Source organism: Dama dama, chromosome 16, assembly GCF_033118175.1.
Source record: "Dama dama isolate Ldn47 chromosome 16, ASM3311817v1, whole genome shotgun sequence".
NCBI lineage: Eukaryota > Metazoa > Chordata > Mammalia > Artiodactyla > Cervidae > Dama > Dama dama.
The window spans coordinates 41,615,422-41,627,262 of record NC_083696.1 but is presented as its reverse complement, the minus strand read 5'-3'; positions in this window follow the sequence as shown (position 1 = coordinate 41,627,262).

The following is an 11,841-nucleotide window of genomic DNA, read 5'->3' as shown; positions in this document are numbered from 1 at the left end:
GCTGCTAACTAACATAAACTTCTATCTCCAGCCCAGACTCCTCCCTAAGTTTCCAGCTCATGTTTGCATCTGTCCACTCAGCATCTTCACTTGAAAGTCCCATCTTCACCTTAACCTACCCCTGATCTTCCCTCCAGGCCCACACAGGCTACAGCCTTGTCCATCTCCAGAAACCGCAATCCCATCCTCCCAGCAGCTCAGGCCTCAACACCTTGGAGCCCACCTAGATGTGTCTCTCTCATCACTCATCCAATCAGGATATCTCACTGGATCTACTTTCAAAGAGTATCCAGAATCCAGTCATTTCTCACCACTCACCATCACCTTCCTGCCATCACCATGGTTGACACCAGCATCACCTCATCGGGGTTACTTACTGCTCAAGCTTACTGCTCTGCTTGCCTGAGTCAATTCTCAACACAGCAGTGGAGTGATCTCTTTGAAATTTGTCAGATGACTGACTTCTCCGCTCAGAATCCTGCCTTGACACTTAGGATAAAATACAACATCTTCACCAGCATGGAATCACCAGCCCCCTCAAGACCTGGTACAACCCCCCACCCCTGCCAACCTCTTACCTTCCTTTCCTGCTTCTTTCTTCCTGGTCGCTCTGCTCCAGCCCCACTGGCCTCTGCTGTTCCACCTCTATGCCTGTTGCTGTCTGCCACGAACCTTCTTCCCTGGCCTCTTAGCATGCTATATTTTTCTCCTTAGCACTGTCACCGCCTGGCAGAACAGCTGTCTGTCTCCCCCTCCTCCACACAGTAGAGCTTCAGCTATTTCTCCACTTCCGCTCATGGTGTGGTACCCAATACAGTTCTGCTACCCGTGTCTCTGGGAAAATCTCTGGGCCTGCAGCTTCCTCTCCATCCTAGAAGCCATAGCATCTAACACCCCTTCCCGCCCCACCCAACTCACCCGCCCATTTTGCCCTTCCCATTTGTCCTGCCCAGTGCTACCCAGTGGCGGGTCCAGGAGACCAGACACTCCCAGGCCACTTCCGAAACCACGGGGCATTGCACTCAATAGGATTTCAGTAAACTTTGACTGCTTACAAGGAGGTTTCCGTGATGCTAATTTTATATCCCTGGCGCTGGGGGTAGGGGAACGGTTGAGTGTCCTCTATAAAATTCACCCACCCTGACCCTGGGGCACCTACTGGGCCCAGAGTTGACTTATCAAAGGCCATTTAGACCTCAAGAACACCACCTGCTCCTGAAAGCTAAGCAGATCCCTTGTTCCTCCACCCAGAAGGAGAAGCAGGGGGCACCTCACAGCCTTCCCACCCACCCTTAATGCATTATTTCCCTACTTGTGGGTGAAGTTCCACTGCTGACCCTTGAATAGGCATTCAATGGCATTGACCACATGATGGTCAATCATGTGGTTCTCCTTTTTCGATTCTCTTTCAAAGACCCTGTAATGGAAAGAATTGTGTCTCCCAAAAAGACACATCGATGTCCTAACCCTCAGGACCTCAGAGTGCGGCCTGACTTGGAAGTGGGGTTATTGCTGATGTAGTTAGTTAAGACAAGATCATACCGGGACTTCCCTGGTGGTCCAGTGATTAAGTCTCCGCCTTGCAATGTCGGAGACACACATTCGATCCCACTTGCCAGAGAGCAACTAAGTCCATGAGCCACGAGGAGAAAGTCTGTGCACCACAATGAAAGGTCCCATGTGCCACAACTAACACCCAATGCAGCCAAATAAATAAATAAAGAGATGAGCTCAAACTGAAGTAGGATGGACCCCGATGCAGCACGACTGTTGTCCTTATAAGACGCCCATGGGAGACAGAGATACTGAGAGGAGACCAGATGACCTCAAAGGCAGAGACGACGGTGACGCAGTGACAGACCAAAGAACAGGGGTGACCAGCCAGCCACCAGCAGCTCTAAGAGGCAAGGGAAGACTCTCCCCTACAATTTCAGAAGAGAACACAGCCCTGCTGACATCTTGATTTGGGACTTCTGGTCTCCGGAACTGTCAGATGACAAATTTCTGTTGCTTTAAGCCACCCACTTTGCCGCAACCTTAGGAAAGTAACACAGATCCTGGTTACCTCAAGAAGGTCTCATCTGGGGCCAGCAGGGTTGTAATGCCTCTCCAACACTTGCTAATTTTCCTCTTTATTAAGAAAAAACAGGCCTCAGGCTAAGGGCTTTTGGCAGGAAAGGCAGCTAACTAAATTTTAATAACCTTGTTTTGATCTCATTATATTTATTTTGATAATTACCATCTATTTCTGGCAAGTGATAACTGGTTTTCCTTGCACAATAGTAAAACAAAGCTTCATTTTTAAATAAATAAAGTTGAAAAGGAGTTCATTTAAGGAAAAATAGTATGGCATATTAATAAAAGTGGACTAAAATTATGGCAAAAATAGCAAAGGTAGTGATGGGGAATGAAGACAGTCTCAAAGAAAGCCAGGCCCAGCTCGCCACTATAGAGCTGCCTGTGGTGTCATGAATCATAAGTTCAAAATGAATAAAATGAAAATGACAACACATACAATTAGAAAGAATATGACATAGCAAAATGTTCATCACATTGTTCTTGCTTTTCTATACCTTTTCTCCATCACACTCCATCCTACCTGCCTCCTCGGTCTTCCCTCATTTGGGGGACAGGGCCTACATACAGCCAGCCCCCCTCTAGTCACCAAAGAAAACTGATCTGATAAACTACATCCCACTGAGCTTGGGGGCTTCCCTGCTGGCTCAGGGGTAAAGAATCCATCTACCAACTTACGAGGTATGGCTTCGATCCCTGGGTCAGGAAGATCCCCTGAAGGAGAAAATGGCAACCCACTCCAGTATTCTTGCTGGGAAAATCCCATAGACAGAGAAGCCTGGTGGGCTACAGTCTATGGGGTTGCAAAGACATGACTGAGCACACACACAAACACTGAGCTTGGAGTCAGAGGATGTGGGTGACAAGTGATCTGGGGTAAATCCCTCAGCCTTCCCAGACTTCAGCTTTCTCTCTACAAGAGAAAAGTGTTGAAAGAAAGTGTTAGTCGCTCAGTCGTGTTGACTCTTTGTGACCCAATGGACTGTAGCCCACCAGGCTCCTCTGTCCATGGGATTCTCCAGGCAAGAACACTAGAGTGGGTTGCCATTCCCTTCTGCAGGTGATCTCCCAACCCAGGGGTCGAACCCAGGTCTCCCACACGGAAGGCAGATTCTTTACCATCTGACCACCAGGGAAGCCCCCTCTACAAGAGAAGATAAAACTACCTTCAGGCTCTGAATTCTGTGCTTCTGGGATGTTAGTTATTTAATGCATTTCCTTTGTAGGGACCCCTATTTCACTTTATATTCACAGGAGTAATTCCCCAGTGGAGGAATTCCAGGTTTGGGGGGCACATGGAGGAGAAAAATTTTCAGGGCTGTAGGATGGAGCATGTCTAAAGTCCTTTGTCTCTACAGGAGGCTAACATCATCCCCAAATGATGCCTCCTCCTCTATGGGGCCTGCCCCTCCCCACAGGCCCTCTGCCTTCCACTCTGTTAGGAACCAAGAAGCCAAATGTCCAGTAGGTTTGAATGCCACTTTTTTTTTTTTCACTAAATGAATGCAAGGCTCATCTGAAGCTTTTGTTCTAAACACGTATTTATTTATTTGGCTGTGCCGGATCTTAGTTGCAGCATGTGGGAGTTTCACTGTGGCACGTGGGAGCTTCATTGTGACCTGCAGGATCTTTGAGTCCTAGGCACAGAGGTATTTTGTTGCAGCATGTGGAATTTTAGTTCCCTGACCAGGGATTGAATCCGTGGCCCCTGCATTGGGAGCACAGAGTCCTAACCACTGAACCACCAGGGAAGTCCCTGAATACTACACCTTTAATTTTTTAAAAATAGGTATTCAGTTGCATGCGTGTTTGTACAAACACACACACACAGTTGGGGGCAGAAAAGGGCCAAAGAGAAAAATCAGCTTTGACAACCTAATAAATGTCAATTTCTGAAAGGGGCTTGGTTAGAAGATGAATCCTCACAACTTTAATTGGAGACATGATGGTCGCACTTTGCGGGGCAGCCCCGCCTCCCTGCCAGATCCCGCCACAGATAGCAAGGCCCTTGCCTCATTCTAATTGACAAGAGGCTTCTGTCTGCTCAGATTTGTTTCTGGGATGTCAGCGATATTATAAAGGGGCGGGGGACGCTCAATGCCCCTCCGAGAGGAGAGACAGAAGCAACAGAATATGGGACAGAGCAGCCCTGGGATGATGCCCATGCTGTGCTCCTGAAATGAGATCCAGTAGAAACAAAGAGCCCTCCTGCTGGTGATGTTTATCCCCACCTGGTGGCTAAGCGGTAAAGAATCCGCCTGTCAATGCAGGAGACACAGCAGGTTCGATCCCAATCCCTGGGAAGGAGATGGAAACCCACTCCAGTATTCTTCCCTGAGAAATTCCATGGACAGAGGAGCCTGGTGGGCTAGAGTCCACAGGGTCACAAAAGAGCTGAACATGACCGAGCAGCTGAGCGCAGCAGAACAGAAAGTCAGGGGTGCCTTAGCAGATCCAGTGGTGGGGTTAAATCCAGGGACAGAGGGAGGAGGGGCAAAGAGGGTTGAGGTTAGGGGCAGTACTAGGGAGAAAGCAAGGAAGCCAAGGGTCTTCTCCCAAGAGACCATTTCCCATAGTAGTCGAGGGGACCAGTTCCGCACCACCAGACTGGAGTCAGAGTCCAGCCCCACCACCACTGTGCCTTGGATACAGTGCTTGACCTTCTGGGGCCTCAGTCTTACCATCTGTAAAATGGAGATAACCACAGTACCCACCTCTGCTTCAAGATGTGAAAGAAGATTGGGGAGAGGATTTTTTTAATATTTATTTATTTGTTGTTAGTCACTTAGTCAAGTCCAGCTCTTTGCAACTCCATGGACTAGAGCCCTCCACGCTCCTTCTCCAGGGGATCTTCTCGAACCAGGAATTGGATCAGGGTCTCCTGTATTGCAGGCAGATTCCTTACCATCTGAGCCACGAGGGAAGCTTGAAAAAGTGAACGTGTTAGTCACATTGACTATTTATTTATTTGGCAGTGCTGGGTCTTAGTTGTGGCACCTGGAATCTTAGTTCCCTGACCAGGGATCAAACTCAAGCGCCCTGCATTTCGAACACAGAGTCTTGGCCACTGGACCACCAGGGAAGTCTCTGGGGAGAGGGTTTGAAGGGTTAATGCCGGGGGGCTAAGCAGGTGGTAGACTCAGACCCCTGCCCAGCACTTGGGAAGAGCTCAGCAAGGAAGCTCTTCTCCAGCCCCGCCTGCCCCTCTCAGCCAGAGCTTTGGAGCCCACACTCCTGGGCCGACTGTGGAGCCTTGCACCAACACCCCAGTGAGCTGCACGCTGTGTGCATGAGACAGCTCAGCTGTGACCAACAACCACCGATCTGATCCATCTGGGTGGGAACCTCAGTCCTCATCACCAACTTCCCAACCCACTATGCCACGCCCACCAATAGCTATCCTCTAAAACACAAAGGAACACTTATGACCTCAAGACCCCCCACTTCAACTCCTTTTATACCACCACCCCACTGCACACTCCAGTCCTAGCTATGCGACTTAGGTCATTTTTATATCAGTAAAACCCAGGTAATAGTCCAAGTAACTAGCATGAACACAGTGCTTTAAAGCTTACCAAACTATCTTTAATTTCCAGGCATGCACTGTTAACACACTCACATTGTTCAAAAAATTAAAATTATATGTTTAAGAGGCAAACAATGACTCTCCCTGTTATCCATCTCCTGCCCTACCAGAAGCCAGCCTCACCACACCTCCATACACACACGCAGGTGACCACTATTCTTAGACCCTCAGAGATCCTTCCAGAGCTTCACAATATACCTTCACAATACAAAGCATTTTCCTCTTTCCTTTTTACAGTTGTATAATACTCCACCATATAGAACAACCGTAGTCTCTTACGGAGACATCTATGTTGTTTCAAATCTTTTCCCACTGCAAACAGCACTACAACAAATACCGTAAATGTAGACCTGTTGTACTTACACAAGTATATTTGTAGGCCCCAATTCCCAAAAGTGGAATTGCTAGGTCAGAAGATATGCATATTTACAGTGTTGATAGCTACTGCCAGTTGACCTCCATGGAGATTACACACTTTACCTTCCCATGAGAAATATGAGAGGGCTTCCCATGGGGCACTGGTGGTAAAGAAGCCACCTGCCAATGCAGGAGATGTAAGATGTAAGGAAATGGCAACTGACTTAGCACGCACGCACAAGAAATATGAGAGTAGTTTTTCCTTACAACTTCACCATTTAGGGGCTTCTCTAGTGGCTCAGACAGTAAAGCATCTCTCTGCAATGCAGGATACCCGGGTTCGATCCCTGGTCCGGAAAGATCCCCTGGAGAGGGATATGGCAGCCCACTCCAATATTCTTGCCTGGAAGATGCCATGGACTTTGGAGCCTGGTAAGCTACCGTCCATGGGGTCGCAAAGAGTCAGACACGACTGAGCCACTTCACTCACATGTTATCAAATTTTTGGACCCTTGCCAATCTGATAGGAAAACATTATTTACCAGAGTAATTTTAATTTACATTTCTCTTATTTTGAGTGTGATCGAACATCATTATATACATTTAAGAGCCATTTGTATTTCCTTCCCTTAGATGTACTCTGCTACCCATTTATCTTCTTTGGTCTCCACACACCCTTGAAAGCTGCAGAGGGAGAGTATTAATAAGGTCTACATTTTTTAATGATAAAGATCAGGCTCAAAGTGTTTAAGATACTGGCGCAAAGCCACAGGCTGGTGTATGGCAAAGCCAAACTCCATCTTGCGTTCTTCTCTCATCTGCCTTGCATCACCTCTATGGAACCTGGAACAGTGCTGAGATATGTCACAAGGAAGAGTGGGGCAACAGGAGTCCTAAAACCTGGCTATTCTCCATGGCTGTGAGCTACCCGCTCTGAGCCTTCCCATCAGAACCTCCACTCCTGGGCGGACTTTCTGTATCCATAAAACCAAGATTTGAACTAAATCACCAAGGTCCCTTCCTGGAAATGATTATAGTGGGAAGCACTCCATGAATCTTTTATTATTATTTCTTTTAGAGTGGAGGAAATAAAACCGTTTTCAAACCTCCCAAGATGAGAACTTTCAAAGCACACCCGTTTATGTGAATCTAGTCTAATCAGACGCGCTGAGAGGTGGCAGGGGAAAGGAGATGGGGGTGTTGGAGGGGAGTGTGGCTTCAGGCAGTGTCGGGAAGAAGGAGGGCTATTGCACTGAAGAGCTGGAGGTGGCCTGTGTTGAGAGCTGATGGTGAGATTTTCAGGAGTTTTACAAGCCGATTGATGTCAGAGTGATAGCTGAAAGTGGCCAGGGTGGAAATACGCACACCGTGGAAATCAGCAAATGCTACAGATGATAGTATCCCCGTATCCTGCCACCAGGGACGATTGTCTCTACCGCCTCACCTCTGCTGGAGGGTCTGCAATCACAGGCAAGGAGGAGACTGGGGACTTGAATAGAGAAGACTCGTCAGGAGGGTGGAGGGTTCCGACGTGGAGGCGAGCATGTGCAGTGCCTGCTCGATGGCTGCCAGGCAGCAGGTTCACTCCCGCCGCCGCACCTCCAGGGCTAAGAGCGCGGACCCTAGGGCACACTGTGTGGGGATCAGATGCCTGCTCCCTCGAGCTAGCCGTGTGACCCTGAGTAACAGCTCGGCCTCGGTTTCCTGGTCTGCAATAACCATGGCTTCTATCTCAAGGGCCTCTGTGCAGATGCACGAGTTCATCCATAGGAGGCGCTTAGAACCACTCCATCAGCGCTGGCTACTGTTGCTTTTCACGCATGGGGAGTGGTGGGGGTGGGGGAAGCCTCCCCGTCTGCAGGTCTGTAGTCGAGGGGCCCTGGGCAGCCCTCTCCTCCCTATGTGACATTCCCTCCCCTTCTCGAGAGCCTTCTCTGTCCCTTAGTCCTGCCCATGAGGAACACGGCTGTCAGAGAATGCCAGCTCTGCGTGCCCTCCTGCCGTGCCCTCCAAGCCCACGATGCCGTCTTCAGGATCCTTCCTTGAGCTGGAGTCCTTTAGGTTGGGAGGCAGGCTTTCCTTAGCTAATCTCACTCTCTGTCTCTTGGCCTGGAGCACCATTTTCTCCTCCCCAGGACAAAGTACTGCTGCTGCATCACCTCTCCCAGGAAGCCTTCCCTGACGTCTCCCTCTAGTTGGGTGACCAGTTCTCCAGGGCTGTATCTGTAGCGAGCCCCCCCCCCCCCCCACCTTCCCATTTCCCAGCACTTCGCCTTGAGTATATGCCCATCTGTCCCACCAAATTCCTTGAGGCAGGAATATGTCATTTTCTTTCCTCTTACCTGGTCATTTACCTAGGGGGAGTGATGAAATAAGGGAGGGATACATCCTCCCCTCCCCCCACAACACCATCCCAAGCTTTGACTTTCTATTGCTGAATGACCCCCATTACTCCACAGGGCTACACGGCTCCCTCCAAATCTTGGTGCAAAAAAAAAAAAAAGAGAGAGAAATTACCCAGATTAAGGCTGGGTAATGAGCCATGCCAGGTGAGCAAGCACCGTATTCCTCACTAATCTTGGTTTGTCCAGAGCTTGCCAACTCCACAGGCTCCCTCCTCCTGCCAACTCAGGGAACATTTCCAGCTGGTGGTCTGCCAGGGGCCTAGCTCCCCAGAGTCTCCTTCAGTGAGACTCGGGAGCTCTGTGACTCTTGAGGCACTGGGTGGAGGAGGAGGCAGGCAAGCTCAGAGAGCAAGCCTCAGGGCACTTGCACGGCCCTGAGAGCAAGATTCTTTACCATCTGAATCACCAGGGAAGCCCATCATGTCTAAAGGCCTCCCTTATAAAATGCAAAGAGCTCTACAAAGTGGTCGTGCATTTAGTGAAACCTTCAAGGATTATTCCAGCCGGAAATAGATGAGAGCCACAAATTTGGTCTGGATAGAGGTATTCGTGTGTCTGTGTGTGTGTGTGCGTTGAGGGTGGGAGACGTATTTTTCCGTTCACTCAGATATTGATCAAGCACCTGTGGAGAGTCAGTATTCTTGGTTCTGGGGATACAAAGTGAACCAGAGATGAATATACTTGCCCTTGCAGAGTTTACTTTCTTCCGGGGGGAGGGGAACAATAAACAATGAACAAAATGTATGGAATGTCAGATGGCAGTCTGTGCTATGGGGGAGAAAAAAGTGGAGGACGAGAAGGATCAAGGTTGGAGGGGGTGCAAGCCTCCTTGTGGGGGCCTTGTATGAGGGAAGAACTAGCCTCTTGGCCTCTGTGGGTGCTAGGGTAGAAGGATACCCTTGCAAATGAGCACATAGGAGAAAGTCAGGCCCCCAAATCACACAGCCTATAGCCACGCCCTCTCCGAAGCCCAGTTCAACGCCCTGATTACTGAAGAAGCGGTATCAGCCACCATGACCTCTCACGTCCCCCACTGAGGCTCATTTTGGCTTTGTCTTGACTGTCAGGGCAACCGAGCAGATGAGCATGCACACACACTGCCACAGGGGGCCCTTGAAGATGATGATGGCTTACGATTGAATACAAACACACAATTCCCACTCACTTCTCGTGATCTTATTTAAGCTGCCCAACAACCCCATGGAGTCGATGGGTATTACTAACCCTGTTTGGTTGTTTAGTCACTCAGTCATGTCCCACTCTTTTGCAACCCCATGGACTGTAACCCACCAGGCTCCTCTGTTCATGGGACTTTCCAGGCAATGGTCCTAGCGTGGGTTGTCATTTGCCTCTCTGGGAAGCAGTTTGCCTAAGGTAGCAAGGTCATCAGGGGCAAGTCTGGGATCTAGTTCTCTCTCCACCCTGCCACACTGTCTCTTGGAAATCTTCAAGTCACAGAGAGATGACTTCCCTGCAGGGGCTGGAGTGAGTAACATTGGAAGGCAGCTGCCTGGCGCCGCCCCACCGTGCAGGGAGCTCTGGCAGGCTGCGGAGGGCTTGACTGAGTCCAGCACAGACACGTGGGAGCTTGCTGACCTTGGGCAAGACTCAAATCTGAACTTCAGTTTCCTCATTTGTAGACTAGAAACAACACCCACTTCTTGGAGACCAACACAGAGCATATGGGATGCCCTGGGTTCAAGGATGCCCTGTGCCCCGGGAGGCACCCTGGCCCCAGCACCCACGTGCTTGACACAGTGTGGCCTCCGCAGCTGTGACTTCCTGAAACAAAAGCTGTCGTCTTCCTCCTGGGGACTTTCCTGGTGGTCCCATGATGAAGACTTTGCCTTCCAATGAGGAGGGTGTGGGATCGATCCCAGCTCAGGGAACAAAGGTCCCACATGTCCCAGGGTACAGCCACAACTTTTTAAAACAAATAAATGATAAAATCTATAGTCTTCCTCTCATGATTCCTTTTGCGAAAAGAACTAAGTGGACCAGGCCTACAGCTGAGAGAAGCAGGGAAGACAGCCATGCAGAACAGGGATGGTTTAGACTTGGAGAGAGAGGTTCCTAATATCTGAATGAGGGTGAGCCCAACTTGGGACCACGGGAGGGGGAAGAGGTGGCTGGACTGAGGGACGGCTCTGCCGTCAGCTTCCAAGTAAGGGGAAAGTGAAAGTGAAAGTCGCTCAGTCGTGTCCGACTCTTTGCGACCCTGTGGACTATATATGTCCATGGAATTCTCCTGGCCAGAAATACTGGAGTGGGTAGCCTTTGCCTTCTTCAGGGAATCTTACCAACCCAGGAATAGAACTGGGGTCTCCTGCATTGCAGGCAGATTTTTTACCAACTGAGCTCTCAGGGAAACCCAAGTAAGGGGAAGCAGGATTTTACAGCCCTGTGCAGGCATCTGCTAATGAAGGACCCCAGTCCATGAAAAGTGCCTCCCAGGTGCTGCTTACAGCCATCTCAGGAGCTGGCTTTCTGTCTCCCGGCACTGACACGCCCCCTACTGAGACCACCACGCCCACGTCTTCTGCTCCTGCACTTTTTAAATACTGAAATGTAGTTGGTTTACAATATTATATTAGTTTCAGGTGTGCAACATAGTGATTCAATATCTTTATAGATCACACTCCATTTAAAGTGATTTTAAAATATTGGCTCTATTCCTCGTGCTGTACAATATATCCTTGTAACTAATCTATTTTATCCACAGCAGCTTGTAACCTTTTAATCCCGTACCCCAATAGTGCCCCGCCCCACTTCCCTCTCCCGACTAACAACCACTCATCTCTTCTCTGCATCTGTAAGTCAGTTTCTGTTTTGTTATATTCACTCATTTGTCTCATTTCTTAGATTCCAAATATAAATGATAACATAAGGTATTTATCTTTCTCTGTCTGACTTATTTCACTCAGACTAGTACACTCCAGGTCCATCCATAATGTTGTAAATGGCAAAAAAAAAAAAACTAACCTTAAGCCACTGAGCCCTTGGATCTGCTGACAGTGCTTGGCAACCTGTAGCAAAACGAGGAAGCTCTCCCTCTCCCTTCCCTGTTTCAGCCTCCACTTTAGAAATGCCTAACCATGCAGTCAGTGCTCTAAGTGAAATCAGGGGTGCTGAGAAACAAGCCTTAAAGACAGATGGCCCCACTGTGGTCTCCGTGAATGGGGCTGTCTGCACCTGTACAGTGCCCAGCCTGTGCCACTGTACATGATGGCCCTGTAGACACTCTACAGTCCTCAGAGCACCCATCTATCTGACAGCTTGTGCTTTATTCCATGGTCAAGCATGTCAGGCTCACCTGAGCCCTCGTTATAAATGGTACCTCCTAGAGTGGTTCATTGCCCAACCTACACAAGCATGCACAGAGATTCTGCAGTGCCATTGCCTTCTATGAGTAAGTCC